Source organism: Amblyomma mixtum, chromosome 10 (assembly GCF_055824585.1).
Source record: "Amblyomma mixtum isolate Tamu chromosome 10, ASM5582458v1, whole genome shotgun sequence".
Lineage (NCBI taxonomy): Eukaryota > Metazoa > Arthropoda > Arachnida > Ixodida > Ixodidae > Amblyomma > Amblyomma mixtum.
This window is the reverse complement of record NC_143021.1, coordinates 168,025,537-168,043,963: the sequence shown is the minus strand read 5'-3', so window position 1 is coordinate 168,043,963 and position 18,427 is coordinate 168,025,537. Positions and strand designations below refer to the sequence as shown.

The 18,427-nt window shown below is 44.5% G+C and overlaps 1 long non-coding RNA gene across 2 annotated transcripts; it reads left to right on the top strand.

The window, feature by feature from the left end:
• The first annotated feature begins 1,419 nt into the window (after nt 1-1,419).
• Nucleotides 1,420-13,004, top strand: LOC149327679 (uncharacterized). 2 transcript variants are annotated; one of them, XR_016286132.1, is made up of 3 exons: nt 1,420-1,844; nt 2,520-2,610; nt 12,550-13,004. It is a non-coding gene; the product is annotated as an uncharacterized LOC149327679 (long non-coding RNA). The 2 variants fall into 2 exon arrangements; XR_016286133.1 differs by lacking the exon at nt 12,550-13,004 and adding an exon at nt 5,298-5,468.
• The last annotated feature ends 5,423 nt before the right edge of the window (nt 13,005-18,427 follow it).

Genomic DNA, 18,427 nt, shown 5'->3' with positions numbered 1-18,427 from the left:
TAACAAATTAAGCGCAATAAAAAATATTCTGAGGAGCGCGACATAATGGCGAACAGTGCATCGTTGGTTTCAGCTGGCTGCGGTGTACCGCTTTTTTAAAATCCTTGGTTCAAGTTACGTGAAACATCCTGTATATGTTTCAAACGGAGTACTGTCTACGCGAAATCATTCTACTTTACACACGAAACTACGCACAAACAACAAGACCCAAATTAGCAATTTCTTGAAGCAACCTCTGTGTCAACTGGAAGAAAGGTAACTATGGAGACCTGAAGTTAATTAGGTTCCCAGAAGAGCTTGAGAAGCTCAAAGATCAAAGGGAGGAGAACAAAAACTGAACGAGTAGCAGTAGGTACCTGTGCAAACCCATTACAAAAAAATGCTGTGGTATACGGCGTTTAATGTCTGAAAGCTAAACCTGAGCTATCGGAGACACCGTAGTGGAGGACTACATATTATTTTCGGCAATCGTGGGTCCTATAACGAGCACTGACATTCGCACAACACACGGACAATTTAGGCATTTAGTGCTTCCGGTTTCCGTTCTGGACAAACTAGCGAACATCGTCTACGCACAGCAGCGCACAGGACATAGAACATGAGCTGGAACTTTTAGAACCTTAAGCGAACATTTCCATCCTCCCGCTGATCTTGTAACAGGCGCGCCGCGAGTGGAAGCACGCTGTGCGGGCCCATGAGACCGCCAAGGGAGCCGAAGGTCTACTTGACCGCAGAAACATCTGTCGCGATCAGACCTTGCAGTACGCATTCGGCCTTCTGTGTTCCTCTCAATCACCGCTGCGTTTTGTTGATTAATTTAATTTTATGAAGAGCAATGCCACAGGCCTAGGGGCATTATGCCTATCCATCATAACCTAGCGCCCTCCCGCCCATCTTCTACCTCTCTGAGCTACCTCACCACGAATGCCCTGGCACCATCCCTGTGCGGCGCTTCGAAGGTGTCGCTTGACGGTGAGGCCGCCGTCCTAAAATGTGCTACGACCTGCCTGCCATACATTTCATGCTTCCTCCACTTTCGACGACGATATAGGCTACACTTTTTTTAATATATATTTTGCCACTACCGAATTGCAGCCGCTGGAGTGAACGTAAAAGAAAAAAACGGCAAAGGGGCCAATTCATGGTAACTTTTGAATCCGAAGAAATATATCTAATTTAATCACTTCGCATTTTCCGTAGCTGGTAACTGTTGGCAATCGTTGCGTATGCTGTTCCGGTGCTGCAAATACATTCTGGCTTACGTACGCACTGTAAAAAGCCCAATAAACTGAATTCAAAACTGAAACTGGAACTGCATTTCCGCCGCTAGGCGGCCATCGGTACCTTCGGGACTTTGTTGATTTATTCCCGCCCTTCTTTCTTTCCTCCATGTACCCGCCTGTTGTGTGTCACGTGGTGTGGCCGCGGCGTCGTGGTGTGCGGGCTTCAGTGGTTGACGTGAACTGCGTTTTCGACCGCATTTTCCGAGGTACCGCATTGAACTGAAGTGTTTTTTGTGCATATATAACTGGAGTTGTGCGTTGGTTCGTTCTACTGCTGTCCATGTACTCGTATCTCACGTATCGGAACAGAAGCAGCCTTTGGAGGCTCTGCCGAATGCGTTTCTTTGTTGTAGATTGGCAGAAAGGCCGACGCTCGCTCACGTTTTAAAGGTTTGATATCAGGAAGCAAGGGCGAAGTTATAATGTGAGCGTGTTTATGCACCACAATGCATTTGTAATGTAGAAACGTTGTCCTGAAGTCGGCGTTAATGAAAAACACGAGCGTTGCGGGGGTTTGGAGACGTACTTCAGCTCGGCACGGCTACGCACCTGCCTCGAATGGTAAGCAATCCTATGTCTTCATGCATGCTGGTTTGCATTATTCAAAGCATATTTTACGGAAGAGCGGCCTCAAGGCTTGCCGCTTCTATTACCAAAGTGCTGAGATCTGCAGACAGGCAGCTCTTTCCGTGTATCCAGGAAGAGAAGCAGCACTGAACAGAGTTCGCCGAGAATCATTCCACTCAGAGCTGTTTTTGTTCTGACGAAACGAATGTTGCAAAGTACTGCCTCATGCTACTTAAGAGCTCTAGTATGTGTGTTCTGTCAAATTTAAAGCCGTTTAACGCTATTTGGTCAAATTCGTTGTCCTACGGTTTATCTGCACATGGTAATTTTTCCGCCCGTGCGTAAGGTCTATTCTGTATATCTGCGTAAAATGCGTTGCGTCAGCGGGACGTCTGAGATAAGCTTTCAATTTTGTGTGCTGCAGGCGCTGACCGCTGGTCGTTTTTGCATCAGACCAGGTTTTTGCATAAATTTGTTGACGCTGCTATCTATTTTCGTTTTTAATTGTTTTTACAACGTCATCCAGATAAAAGAATCCTGTGCTGTGCCAGCTAGGTATATTTAGCTTGCTTTTTCAAGTTTTTAAAAGCTTCATTGTTTGGCCATAGTGACCTAATTTCTGAATTTTGGCGGTCTGTAATCGTGATCGTATTAAATGGATGTCTGCAGGGGGAAACATCTACATCCACATGGGAGTCCACAGCCACAGCTTGCACCTTGTTGCCGCTGGGCAATATTCATGAGCAGTATGGAAGCAAAGGTGCGTGTTAGTTCTTGCTGCGAGCTTCTTTTTATGTTGTATGCTTGGTTCTCTTTTGGGCCATTTTCCCTTCTTTCCTTCATCAAGCTGCTTCATGAAACAGGGTACATAGCCTTACCATGCCCTCATTTATTTGTACATCCTTGCTAGTTCGTTGTCAGCATAGGGTTATTGCAAACCAGTTTGAGTGTTGTTGAACGTAGTTTTCTCATCATCATCATCATCCTGATTACACCCACTGCAGGGCAAAGGACCGCCTTTGCCAGCTGCGGCTACCATATCCCTGCAAACTTGGCACTAGCATTTGGTGATAAAAAGTGTGCTACCGCATAATGTCTTCACCTCATCCACCCACCTAACTTCCTGCCGCCCACTGCTACGTTTGCCTTCTCTTGGAATCCTCTCCGTTACACTTGAGGACCAACGGAGTGGATTCCAAGAGACGGCAAATGAAGTGCCAAATGTGTGGATGGGTTTGTTTTGTATGATGTGAATAGGATTAGGACAAAAACTAGAGCTTCTTGGTGCATCTTTATTTGTGTGTCATGAAGTTGGGAATTTCTAAACATTGTCGTTATCAGTTGTTGATAATGGAAAATGGGTTGTTACAAAAAGTGCTTCAAAATAAAATCCTGTGCTAAAACAGAACCCCTACTCACTGGGTGCTCACTTTAAGGCCTGCTTTTGTAACTAAATATATGTGGGCATATGTAAGGGTCTCAGTATGACAAATATAATGCAGGTACACTCATTTAAATAAGCCAGTCAGAAGCCCAATGCAGAAGCAGGTATGAATACTTAGACAATCAAGAGTGATAATTAAAAAAAAAACCTAGACCCTTACTGTAGCATCAGCATTCAAGTTAGTTAGCTGCAGCTAGAATCAACTAAAAGCCATTGATAACGGTGGCATAGAAAGCCTAGAGGGTTAGTTTGTGAGACATCTGGCACCAAGAGCACACTTACAGATGTAGGCAAGAGCAAGCTGAATGGCTTTTTGGATTTAATACATCTTCTATTTCCTGTACAGTCACTTATGCCAGTGCGGTCTATGTTAAAGCAGAATAGCTAACTGTGTGGCTCATAACCCCACTGTTCTTTTTTTTTTTTGAGGTAGCAGTAGCTGGCATCACAATTATTTCAACTGCGCAGAGCATGGGCAATAAATAGATGAAAAACTAGCACTACCGACACGTATCACTGCATCAAAGATTGACTACATAAAGCAAAACAAACATTGGCGAATAAAAACAAAAGAATAAAAAATGTTGAAAAAATCACTATTCTGCCTTCTAAGCTGCTAAGGTAGCCTATAGTCTGGGACAGCTTTCTGTGGCTATGCAGTGGAAGGTACGAGCACGCACCGCCAGCTTAAACACCTATCTCTGTCCCTCGTGACGGTGTGATAAGAGGCACGCTTGTAAAAGCCATGCCCTCATAGCTTCCACTGCATAGCCACAGAAAGCTGTCCCCAAGTATTGCTCTTTTCGTGTGAGCACAAAAGAATGTTTGCTGACACACTTGTCTTGCTCCTGATGGATCAAACGCATCAACAACAATCTCGTTTCACACGTGTCTCACAACTTGAAAAGAATAGGAGCTAGGGCCGGTGCACGAGTAGTATTCTCAGCTCGAAGCAAATTGCAACGTCTCTGCAAGAGTGTCAACTGTGAAGGGTTGGCACCTGCAGAATGCGAAAAGAACCAAGAATTCTCTTATGTACAAGTGCCCCAAAAATGTGGCGCACAGAAGTGAGCTATCCCGCGGAACGGGCTGTATCAGTCAAACAGGAGATGCCTAAACGACTGTCTGAGCGAACACAAGAGCTCCTTAAAACCACCTCCCGAAAGCAATATGGTCATATATTGGCAGTCATGTGTAAACTGCGCCTGTGCTTTCAGCCAACCATACTGTACACTTACATAAGGACCAGCACACGCGGGAGATTTGTTGATGCGTTTGATCCGTCAGGAGCAAGACAAATGCATCAGCAAACCTACTGTTGTGCTCACATGCAAATAACTAGGCTACCTCAGCAGTTTAGACGGCAGAGTAATGGTTTTTCTACATTTTTAAACACTTTTTTTGTTTTTATTCGCCAGCATTTTTGCCCTTTGCAGACAATCTTTAATGCAGTGCCACATGTTTTGCAAGCAGGCAAACTGTTGCAAAAAAAATGTTGGTTGTGCCCGTTTTTCACTTGTTTATTTTGTGGCGATCTTTAGATCGTCAGTCAGCGCCGAGTCTGTCTAGTTCTTTCATCCCATTACTGCCATGCTGTGCCCTTCATGCTGACGAACATGTACCGACTAGTTCAAGAAAGTAACTTTTTACATTGTGAAAGCCATTTTACCAATTGCATTCGCATGGTTTGAATGAATGACCATTCAGATTGCTATTGCATCTTTTTGGAACCGAACAAGCTTAAATTTTGCAAGCTTACCAAACTCTTCGGATGCTTATGTTTGTTATCACCAGCATTAAGTCTCCTTTGCTGCTCACGTCTACAGAAGGCAAAATGCTCGACTCATTATGATATTGCGGGGACTATATTAGGTAGACTGGCAGGAACAATGCCACCATCGAAGTAGGGGAGTGGGAGTTCTCAGTGTCAGGGTTATACATCTGTACAATGTAAAGATTCAGATTGGTGTCGTCTTTGTAACTTGCAATTGTAATTTTTCTAGTGTTACAGAAGCCTCTTAAAGTCCAGCCAATATATTGACCTATATGGAAGCTGCTATATGCCTGGTGATAAGTAGGCTGTGTATTTTGTTGCTGTGCAATACTGAATAAGGTGATTCCACGCCACCTTATCCAGACTTTTGCACTCGACTGCACTTGATTTCTTAAAGAAACAAAAAAATCATGGCTTATTTTGTTACCATGACAAAGATTTTTCCAGCATGTTCTTGGCAGAGAAAAAGAAGTTTCATGTCGTGGCCACCATCCTATGTTTACAAGCAATAGCAAAGCTAAGTCTTGCAAAAAAACATGTTAAAAATAAACGCTTTACGCATGACTGAAACTTTTTCATGTAAATAAAGGATGTGCTTTCATATCCAATAAATTGGACTCATGTATAAAACATGAAAGAAGGTACAAAAATATTGGAAATTGATATTTTTTATCCAATTTATGTTCTCATAAGTCATTTAAACCATTTTTCCGGGTTATCCAAAAGGCAAAGGATGGAATAAAAGTGTTTCAGAGATGAAAAAAACGCGAGGCATGTCAGTCAGCTGAAAAAAATTCTATTTTTGAGGCATATTCAGCCACCAGTTGCACAGTGAGGTTGGCCTCATTTACTTTCTAATGGCTGCGACATTTCTAAAATTTTAATTGGAGCAATTTTCGTTTTAGGCGAGAAAATAATTTCGCAATTTGAGTCTCTACCTTCAACCCCAGCATTGCTGGCTGCTTGCTCGACACTGCGGTGCATGCTAGAGCCGGCATCAAGAAGACACAAAGCTTTGCTGCATGGTGCTCTATGTGGATGCTCCTCATATTTTGGTTTTGAGAAGTCTGCTGGCATGTTCGCTCAAATTTTGTCAGTTTAAACTTGAGCATGACTTAAGTCCAGCATGCACCATTGAGAGAAAGATAAAGGCTTGATGTGGTGAAAAATGCGTATTCGTTTTAATGGTAGCACTTTTGTAAACTGCCTAGTCAGTTCACCTTTATTTTCTTGAATCATTTGTTGGAGCACCCAGAGGGCTACGACACTCTTAATGGTTTTCTCCGCCCATGTAAACAGCTTATAGAGGATCAGTATTTGACCTTTCTATGGCCTCTGAATACTTTCTGTTGCTGCATGGGGCCTCACACTTCCACCAATGCCGTTAAAGTGCTTCCCGGCTGAGTACTGTTTGTGTCGAGGAACGAGAGCCGTCCTGCCATGTGGCCACTTCATTTTTACTTTTTGTAAATCTATCCTTCAGCAGGTTTCTTTATTACTGAAGCTGGTGGCATCGAAGACCAGCACACCATTGTATTCGGGCAGCAGAGTGCTGGTTTTGTGTAATTTACAGCTGGTGGCAAAGTGTGCTGGAGTGAAAAGGAAGCACTGAGCAGTGTCGATGTTGAACGCAGGGACTCAACTTTTAAGGTTGTTTTCTCGCTTAAAACAAAAAAAGAGCTCCAAATAAATGCCATTAAATAGTACTGTTTAACTTTCTATCTTTCATAATTTAATTAAGATCACCTCATTATGTAGTAGACTACTGAATATGTCACAAAAAGCAAATTATCTCGACTTTAGAATGCTTTCGCTGGCTTGCCTTACGTGCTTTGCTCTCTCAAACATTTTTATCGCCTTTGCCTTCTCGACAGCTTAGAAAATAGAATAACTACTGTGAGAACATAAAATTTGATAAAAGATTTCAAATTTTTATATTTTGTACTTATTACATGTTTTATTTAAAACAAAATAAGTTCAATTTACTGCATTGGATATGTAATACCTTTAATTTATATAACAGAAACTTCATAGTCCTGCGTAAGAATGTTTCTTTTTACAAATTTTTTTGCAAGGTTACGTTTGGCTATCACTTTCAAACATGAGATGGCGGCCACGACGGGAAAAAATTACTCCGCCTAAAACAAGCTGGGATAATGTTTGCCTAAGTAATGCAATAAGCCATGAATTTTTTTAAAGAAATCGAAGATTCAGTGCTAAGCCTGGAACATTGGCATGGAATAATGACCCAATGACATATAAATGCCAACTGTGCGCTGATTTGAAGAAGCCTTTATATTATTTTTGTAGCTCGATTAATATTGCAGTGTAGGTTGAATGCAATTTTTTCTGCTTGCATAATTGGAATGGTTCCATATCATGCCATTTATTTCGCATCTTGTAAGCAAACTTGTATTGCGTTGCCAATATTTTATGCTGCTAGCATTCACCCCATATGAATATTGCTGCTCCTGAGCAGCATACTCAACTGATCCACTGGAATGGTATCACTGTGTGTACCTTTGGTAAATTTCTGGGAAAAATGTATTAATTCACCTGGCTGCTTGGTAGTTTCATGTTTCATATGTAGTGACAGATGAAATGCAGATCTGTCCTAAGGATGAATGTGGCCATTTCTTAACACCATTTTACAGTAGTGATATTTGCAAGATGATCAATTCTATTTATCTACTTTGTACTTTTGTTCACTACGTAGTGCATGTATGCCTCCAAGAAAGGGAACGCGAACCAGAAAGGAAACAGCTTGGAACCCCTTGTGGTCTTTTTCCAGATGTAGACTTCATCTCTTAATGTGTGATAGTATATTAGTCTAGGCAAAGCAGCGTGCAGGGTAACAGGGCACTGACAGGAAGACACAGGTACTGCGCTGACTAACAATTGAGGAATTTATTGCTTTGCTCACTATAAATACAGGAAATATCATCCAAAATACAAAAGAAGGGAAGTCATGGAATCATCATTTGGTCACATCTGTCGGGATTATTTATCCAGATAGTCAATTGCTTTTTTCGTTGGTGTTAGTGATGATGTGCTTCCATAGGTTAAACAATTCTTATGTGTCATGCACGTCTCTTATATCTCGGCATGAGCTGTTAATTATATTTCCTAAGAATTTTACATCATCGAAAGTGTGAGTGCACTCACAGTTCGGCACATGTCTTGCTAGTTTGCTACTATATCCTGTCTCAGTATTGCCGACTTGTTCTATTAGACAAATGTTGACACGCTGACCTTATTTCCCAACATACGACGCTCCGCATGAGAGAGGGATCTCGTAAACTAAGCCACAGTCGCATGCTGTGAATTTTTTTCGGTGCTTCATCTTGTGTTGGGCTGTTTTTGAAGCACCTTTGCTGGGCGCGTTGCATACTACGTTCAGCTACTTTCTGCAAAAAAGCAAATGAAGCCATCGCAAAGAACTTCCGCAAGCTGCAAAAAAAGGTCAAGCGCCAAACAGTGAAGAACGAAACCTAAAAACTTGTGTCAAGCCAACAACTTGTCCAAATTAGTGCTGGCTATGAAGAAAAGTGATGGCCTATGCCTGAATGCCTTTGCTATTGCAAAAACACGCAACAATAACTGACCTTTCGGAGTAATTTTCGCTGAACAAGGATCAAGGCAGCAACCCTTAGGGCAGTAAGAATTGCTCTCCTTGTTCACCGTGGGAGACCTCTTCCTGGTAAAGAAGCCAGAAGTGTCCCCATTCCTCTCGAACAGCTGTACAGAAGAATTGTCATCTCATTCTGATCAAGGACTTACATTGCACGCTGCTAAATGCTGCCTTGCTTGAGACGATAAGAGAAGGTATTAATTCAATGGGAGCAGTACAATTCCAGAACCTGTGCAGAATTAATGCGGATAGATTCCTCGAGTTGCTAACCATCTACTTCCGTTCTACCTATGTAAAGTTTAATGATGTGTGCATACAGGGGCAGGGAGTATGCACCAGTTCCAGCGTTGCACTAATTCTCATTGTGCTGCTAGCCTGTCAAAATAGCCAACTATCAAAAAGCTGTGCATGGCACCAGTTTGATAACGACCTTCCGATTTGTGGACGACTTCTTAGTAATCCACAAGCTTCATTACCAAGGGTAACACAAAGTCATTGTTGACATCTTCAAGACCTTCTCCGAAGTTCTTGCTAACTTTGAGCTGACCAAAGAAATGCCACTGGAGGTACAGCTTCCCGATCTATGGCTGTACTTTGTAGAGACCCATATGTGCTGGCGTTACTTCCCAGGGTCGAAAAAACCAGTCGTTGTGTGTGCCTCGTCTCTCCTTTGTCCCTGTCTTTTTGGCTGGTTTTTCTTAAGTATAATGTACCAACTAACCCAGATTTCAACTCTTCTCGAAAAAAAGGCTGTTGCTACTGGCGCACTGCAAAATATCCTAAATAGCTCGTGTATTGACCGTCAGCAAGAATGCCTTGAGGCCCACCTGACATTTCCCAGATGACCTCATCTGCAGCCTTGGCTTCAGTTTAAAGAAATTTGCCTATCTACCTCTAAAAGGCTTCAGAAAGAACGGAACGTAGCTGCCATAGCATATTATTATGTGGTTTAGCTCAGCAGCAGGCGCGACAGGTTGCACTCAGAAGGCACCCCAAACCAAGTCACCCCGAGCGCTAGCTGCAGCGTCTCTGATGTCATCAACTGCCCAGTGTCAAAACAACGTCCTCTTCGCCTTGCGACTTGCACTGTAGCACTACCCCCTCCGCCTCGCGGAAGGAAGCACAGCCCCTGGGCGCCCTAAGGTGGTGTGAATGGTAGGGCTTAAGACAGGTGACGTGCACGAGCTTTGTGGAGGGGGCCGGGAGAAGAGTGCGGGAGTGCAGGGACGTGATTTCATAGGTCACATTGCTCAGTTGCCTGAAGAGAAGACGCGGTAAGGAACCACGCAACGAGGCAGCAGCTTCTCACCCAGGCCCACATGGTGTGCAGGGAGCCAGAGGAGTACGTGGAAGCCAGTAGGGTAGCGGGCAACACGGTGATTAAGGTCATAGGTGCATGGTATCAGCCACGTACTAAAGAAAGTGGTCAGGCAGGCTGGTGTGAACTTAGTGTGCAACACGCCCAGCTAGGGTGCTTCAAAGACAGCCTGGTATAAAAGAAGGCTGTCAAATCCGCAGCATGCGGCAGTGACTTAGGCACCTTGTTTAGTAAGTTCACACCAGCTCGCCTGACCACTTTCTCTTGCGCGTGGCTGATACCATGCACATATGCCGTCACAGCTAACTTCCATTCTTCTTTCTGAAGCCTCGTTGGGGTGGATCAGCAAATTTCTTTCATTATCTTCAAGCGAAGGCTGCAGACGAGGTCATCCGGGAAACTAGCTTCAGGTAACTATGTTAGTTGGGCCTCAACGCTTTCCTGCCGACAGTCAGTACACAATCTGTTTGAGACATTTTTTAGTGTGCCAGTAGCAACAGTCTTTTTTTCGACTGTGGAACATAACACCAGCACATATGGACCTCTCTGATGTGCAGCCATAGATCGAGAAGCTGTACCTCCAGCAAGGACTTCGGAGAAGGTCTTGAATATGTGAACAATGCCGTTGTGTTGCCCTTGTTTATGAAGCTTGTGGATTACTTGGAAGCCGTCCAAGAATTCGAAGGTCATTATCAAATTGGTGTCATGCAAAGCTTTTTAATAGTTGGCTATCTTGACAGGCTAGCAGGACAATGAGAATTAGTGCAACACAGGAACTGGTGCATACTCCTTGCCACTGTGTGTGCAGGTCATTAAACTAAAATAATAGATGGTTAGCAGCTCGAGGAATCTATCAGCATTAATTCTGCATTGGTTCTGGAATCGTGCTGCTCCCATTGAATCAATGCCTTCTCTTACCGTCTCAAACAAGGTGGTATGTGGCAGCGTGTAATGTTAGTCCTTGATGACAATGAGAAGACACTCCTTCTAGACGGCTGTTCAAGAGGAATGCGGACACTTCTGGCTTCTTTACCAGGAAAAGGTCTTCCACGGTGAGCAAGGAGAGCAATTCTTGCAGATACTGCCCTAAGGGTTGCTGCCACGATCCTTGTTCAGAGACAATTACTCTGAAAGGCCAGTTATCATTGCGTTGTTGCCATAAAGAAGGCATTCAGGCATAGGCCCTAACTCTTTTTCACAACCAGCCCTAGTTTGGTCAAGTTGTTGGCTTGACGTTCGTTTGCAGCTTGTGGAAGTTCTTTGCAGTGGCTTCATTTGCTTTTTCACAGAAAGTAGCTGAACGTAGTATGCAATGCTCCTAGCAAAGGTGCTTCAAAAACAGCCCAGCATAAGACGAAGCACAGAGACAAATTCATGGCATGCGACAGTGGCTTAGTTTACAAGATCCCTCCGTCACGCGGAGCGTCCTGTGTTGAGAATAAGGCCAGCATGTTAACATTTATCTAATGAAACATGTCGGAATACTGAGAAAGGATATGGTAGCAAGCTACCAAGACACGTATCGGACTGTGAGTGTATATCACACTTTCGACAATGTAAAATTCTGAGGAAATGTAAGAGACGTGCATAGTACATAAGAATTGTTCAACCTGTTTAAGCAGATCATCACTAACTTTAACGAAAAAGAAATCAACTACCTGGATAAATAATCATGACAGATTTGACAAAATGACGATTCCATGACTTTCCTTCTTTGTATTTTGGATGATGGTTCCTGTATTCATTGCAAACTAAACAATGAATTCCGAAGTTATCGCTGCACCTGTCTTTTCTGTGTCCTGTTATCCTGCGTGGTTTTGCAAAGATTCATGCACCAACTGGCCGAGCTCCTTTTCTTGTAGTAGTTTAGTGGCCTTGTGCAAATTTTTCTTGATGGATTTTTGAGTTTACTGGCTGCGGACATGGGAGATATGTTAACTTAGCACTGTTGCCTGCCTTTCAAGATGTCACTTGCTTGGTGTAATAATGAATGCATGCTTTGCGTTAGTTGCAGCCGACCACTCCCATAGAAGGGGTCGTATTGCTGACTTTGATCAGATACTGTGCTTTCTGTTACAGTGAATGTTGCACATTACTTGTCATTCGGTTTATTGTAAAGCATTTTGAAGTGCTCTATTTTCGCCTTTGTTGTCATGGTGTTTTGTGCCTTTTATAATCAGTTTACCCGCCAGGCAGGCCAGTGGTTTGCACTAGCTTGTAGCAGTTCGTGCAGAATTAATTGCATGGCCTGACCACCTTCATTCCATTTCATAACATCTAGCTTTTTAGCTAAAACATTGTTTATATAATGCCGTTTAGAGCTATTTTTTCTAAACCACAGTGGACTCTTTGGAATGGTTCAAAAAATAACAGCTGGCGCCTGCTTGCCACTTGGACAGATTTTCTTCTTTCTGTTAGAGTTAGCATGCATTATAAAACACATTGTTAGTGAGCAATATGTTGGCATTTATAAGGACCATTGAGCAGTGTAAACTGATATGAAATATTTTACTGTTTTTGTCTGAAATGCAGACACACCATGTATGCTGTTCACCGAAGACAATCCTGAGGTGACTGAGAACCTGTTCGTCGAGGGAGGATGACTACTCAGCAGGCTTACCACTGCGGCTCACTCCACAACTGCCATAATGTCAGGAATATGGGTGTTCAGCATAAGCTGCCTTAAGTTTGCTTTTTTGGTTTTTCCTGGGAGTTAGCGTCACAGTCCAAGCCTTCTTCAGGCTGGTATAGAAGGCTGCACAGGCATGAATTTTTCATTCTGTTTGCTCTGAAAAATTAGGAGGTAGAGTAAGTGCAATAGAACCTTATTCTTGCAGCACCATAAACCCAATAACAACAGGTATGGGGCTGTTGTACCTTAAAATTTTAAGTTCTTTGGATGGCAGTGAGGAATTCATTGGAGAAGCTTCTTGTGCATTGTTTTATGGATGTGTTTTGTTCTAATAAAAACATTCAACATTTCTGCAGTTTTGTGAGTTTTGTCAATAAACGTTTTTCTTAGGTGCATACAGCCTGTTTACTGCTATGAAGAGCTCCAGTAATACAGGTATATTGCAATACGTAGGCATTATAATGGTAAATTTAAAGAACGCTTAAGAAAAGTAATAAAAGTGGGTACAAATTATGAACCCATTGCATGCTTTTTCCTGAAGGGTGTAGGGGTGTAAGAAGCATAAAACTCCTGTGGCTCGGTGGTAATAGCGTGTGATACACCTCAACACCTTTGGGTCAAGTTGTATTATTTTCGGGTTGGTTCTTTCATGAAACACCCCACGTTAAAGGTGTATTGAAATCACAAAACACCCTTCTGGGCCGGGTGCAAGGGTGCGAGTTATAGACACCTGGAAACTCCTTTAGAGGTGTTTTATTTTTTACAGTGTAGGAGAACATTTGCAGTCCTTGACATGCAAGGCTAGACTGCTGCCTGTGCCAGTGCCCAAAGTTGTGCGATGTTGCCTCAGGCCCTCATTCAAGCATGCTCCGGTTTGGCTTATGTAGATTTTCCCGCATGACAATGGGATTGAATGCACCACGCCCACTGCGCATGTGGTGAACATAGTCTGGTGTTTGGTCTTGCAAACACGTGTTCTGCGCAGGTCAACAGAGGTTTGGGCGCACAAACCGGACAGTTTGCAAGGAGCAGAAAATGCCATAGTGACACCAAACTTCTGAGCCACTTTTTTCAGACCATGTGAAGTCTTGTGGAAGTAAGGCATGACTTCCAACTTTCTTGTTTTCACTTCTACTGGCCTGGCAGCCTTTGAAGATAACTTCAGTTTTTCCCCCAAGGATTCCGCCACCGCCAGCAAAACCGAGAGAGGAAACCCAGAACATTGTAGCCGTTCAACCTGCTCCGCCAGACTTTGCTGCATCACATGAGGGAAACTCTTCTTTAAGGCATTCAAAAAACACAAGTTTGCAATGCTGCGCTTCACTAACTTAGAATGGGCCGAATCATACGGCAGCAGTGCCTTCTTAGACCTGGGCGCATATTTCCAGCACACGTGCTGATTTCCAAGCCTGGCCTGGCCTGGCCTGGCCTAGCCCGGCCTGGCCTGGCCTGGCCTGGCCCTGGCCCTGGCCCAAGGCCCAAGGCCCGGCCCTGGCCCAAGGCCCGGCCCAGCCCAGCCCAGCCCAGCCCAGCCTGAAACAATGCAACGCGCGCGTTGTGCGTCCATACATGAAGGGAACCAGCGAGGCACTTGCACGAATTCTGGAAAAACATGGAATCTACGTGGCTAACAAACCTGTTTCGACAATAAGCCGCTTCTTAGCAAGACCGAAAGACTGCGTCCCCAGAAAAAAACAACCGGGTGTCGTTTACAAAATCTCATGCTCCAAGTGCCGGCTTCATATATGCCGGCGAAACAACAAACCTCCTCCAAAGGATAAGGCAACACAAAAATGACATCCGGCTAATGAATTCAGAGTCCAAACCCCTCGCCGAACACTTCTGGCGCGCCGACCACCGAATAGCCGTCGAGGAGGTGAGCGTCTTGGCGGTGGAGCCAAACCTGTTAGAGATGGTGCGACACTTTTTATTAACAGCCTTTATGTTAGGCGTTCAATAGGTGACGAGGGCGCGTGGCGGGTTCAGGTCCCGGGGGGCAATAAAACTTGCGTTCGGCCTAGTTGGTACATGATGTTGTGAAGGTGTAGGTTGCGCAACCTCGGGACAAACCACGAAGAAAGACAGAGACACACACAAGCGCACTAGCAACTGTTTACTTCTTCCTGGGAACGCATACTTATGCACCTGGCCACGCATGCTCAAATGCAATCTTTAACAACAATAGTCATGCCAAGGGCTGTTAACGCAGACGCGAACGCAAAAAATTGATTTCGGCTACGTACAGAGCCACGGACGTGTCACTGATACAGTCTACAGCGTTTTCCTCAAGAGAGTTGCAGGCAGGCATGGTGTCCCTCTGGCGTTTTCTGCGCCGAATAAACTGGCGAAGCTGTGCGCCCGCACGTGCGGTGATAGAAGGAGTGGATGCCTAATCAGACACGGGACTTCCTACATCCCTTGCGCCACCGGGGTGGTATACTCCTTCCCTCTTTCATGTGGTAAGACCTACATCGGGCAGACAGGGCGATGCATAAACGACCGGCTCAGGGAGCATGCGAATAAAGTTAGGAACAACACAGACAAAGGGGCACACCTTGTGTCCCATCTTAGTTCTTGCCGCAATGGCGCACCGCGACTTGACGAGACCGTGATACTGGGAAAAAGCAGAAATGAACACGCGCGGCTGGCTTTGGATGCTTTCCACATAAAGGAAAACGCTGTAGACTGTATCAGTGACACGTCCGTGGCTCTGTACGTAGCCGAAATCAATTTTTTGAGTTCGCGTCTGCGTTAACAGCCCTTGGCATGACTATTGTTGTTAAAGATTGCATTTGAGCATGCGTGGCCAGGTGTATAAGTGTGCGTTCCCAGGAAGAAGTAAACAGTTGCTAGTGCGCTTGTGTGTGTCTCTGTCTTTCTTCGTTGTTTGTCCCGAGGTTGCGCAAGCCAGGTGGGCCACGGTGGGGGTGGCGGGAAAGGATAGGCGGGAGACTGGAAGGCTACGTCGCACTGTGTAAGGCAGTGTTCTATGTCTGCATACATGTGTGGACAGTTTGGGCACTGAGGTGTGGAAGTGTGCCGGTACAGATAAAGTTTGGCTGGTGTACGCAGGAGATTAAACTGTATTCGGTGAAGAATGCGAGCTTCACGGATCGATAAGGATGGGTGTGGTGGTGGTAAATCAGCTAAGTCCAATTTTTGCTGCGTGTAGTATTCGTCGACAGTGTGTCTGTAAGCCCTGACCGCCTGCTCCGTCGGTGGGCTCGTCCATGGGATCCCCGGCGCCCGGTGTATGGTTTCGCAGGCAAGCTGGTAAGCCAGCTCATTGCCGGGGATGCCCATGTGACCAGGGATCCACCAAAGGGTCACCGGTCGTGGGCTTAATGCAAGGAGGGCGGCATATAAGACCGATAGGGTAGGGAAAGGGAGGGTTCTTTCATGGAAGGCACGCAGAGCTGCCTGCGAATCTGTATAGACAACATATTTCATTTCATTTCATTTATTGAAGCCTTAAGGGCCCGTGGGCATTACATAAGGCGGGGCAAGAACAGTGTGTAACAGCATATGGTACCAGCTCAACATAAACAAAAACAAAAAAGCAATGAAACGAAACAGAGCAAAAAAAAACCATTAAAGGAGACAGTAACACAGGATCAGACTATTTGATGAAGCCGAATACATCACGTAAGACACAGGTGATTCGCTAATTCAGTGCGGAAAATTGCTCGATCTGTGCAAGAAGCAATATTATCAGGCAGGGCATTCCATCGGGCTATTGCATCTGGAAAGAATGAATCATTCATAGCTGATGTGCGGCCTTTCATGGGAGCTATGGGATGAGTGTGGTTTAGGCGAGGGGATATTCTTGATGGCGGCTGCAGCAAAGGATGCCTGTTAGTAGGGCGGTAGAAAAAGGAATGAAGGAGGCATAGGCGTGATACGATGCGACGTGATTGGAGACTTGGGAGGGAAAGGGCTGTGCAGTGACACTACTATCACGCGAGTACTCTGACATGATAAACCGTGCAGCTCGATTTTGAACGGCTTCTAATTCATTTGTAAGGTATGCTTGTGAAGGGTTCCAGATAGATGAGGCGTATTCAAGCTTTGGGCGTAGTGTCTGATAAGCTAGTTGTCTGATTTCAGGTGGTGCTGATGTTAGGTTCCGTCGCAGATAACCAAGAGTGCGTGAGGCCTGGGAGCATATTGAATTAATATGACTGACCCATGATAAGGATGATGTCAGGTGAACGCCAAGGTATTTGTAAGAGGAAGTTCGGGCAATGGGAGTTGAATTAATATGGTATGTGCAGTTAATAGAGGTTTGTTTACGAGAAAAGGACATGAGTTGGCATTTGTCTAGGTTAAGTGGCATGTGCCATTTTTCACACCATGATGCAATTGTGTCTATATCATTTTGTAGCTTATTGGTGTCTTCAGTGGCATGGATGATGTTATAAACGACGCAGTCATCCGCAAAAAGTCGAAGTTTGGTTATTGTGTTAGATGGGAGATCATTTATGTAGATTAAGAATAACAACGGTGATAACCCTGCGCCCTGAGGGACACCTGATGTGACGTCAGTATGCGATGAGCTGCAACAGTTGGCGAATGTAAATTGCACGCGCCCTTTAAGAAAGTGCTCGAGCCAGATAAGTAATGTTTGCGGGATTCCAAGTAAAGCAAGTTTAGCTAGCAGATGATTATGCGGAACACGGTCGAATGCCTTAGAAAATAGTGATGGGTCAACAGCGCAAACACACACAGACCAAGAAGGAGACAAGACACACACAGCGCTGAACTTACAACTGATTTTTTATTAAGAAGAAGCATGTCATAATATACACACACGAAAACAACACACATGAAAAAACAGCGCACATGCGCAATGTCAACAATCTCATAGTACTAAAAATGGTAAAAACCGCTTTACAAGCACGTGTGTATCCACAGATCCACTATCCACTGTGTAGCATTTTCATTTCCCTTACAGATAATGTTACAGATGGCGCACTCACGCACCCTTTATCTTTCCTGTTAATGTGAAAGGCTTCAGCAATTTCTCTAGTGCGCTGGTCAGAATGACGAAACAACACATCAGTATCACCAAAAAACGGCGTGCATTTGCATGTGAAACAATGCTTTGCTAAGTTTGTTTCCTTGTTCTTTAAAGAATTAGCGTGCTCCATGAGCCGCACGTTAATACAGCGGCCAGTCTGGCCGATGTAGGTTAAGCCGCAGGACAAGGGGATCTGATAAACTATGCCAGTCTTACAGGGAACACATCTTGTCACATGATTGATGTTGCAAGCATCTCTTCTGCGCCCCTCATGCCTTCTTTGAACCGCCGCTCCCACTCTTTCTAGCTTGTTAGGAGCAGAAAACAGAACTTCTACCCCATGCTTGCTCCCCACCTTCTTAATCCGGTGCGACAGCGCGTGGACATACGGCATAACCACTATCTTTCTTCTTCCTTCTTCCGATCCCTTCTGCTGCCCAGACGTGTTTGCAGGCGATTTCAGTGCACGGAGGACTTTGCCTGCAGTTTCGCTGATTAGTCAACTATCTCTGCGATAACCACTTGCGCACTGTCCAGTCGGATAAAGAAGGCTTTTTCGTACTAATGTCAGAGGACCAGTTTTCTGAGAAGGCCCGTGAAGCGGTTATGAAGAACTTCAAAAGTGTTGCTAGGAATCCTGCCCAGTGCAAGCAGAAGGCGGTGACTTTACTTAAGAAGTTAAAGTTAGAAGGTATAGCTAAGAAAGTGAAGGAAAGTGAACGCTCCGTGCTAGAAATTTTCTTTAGCGCTAAGACGCA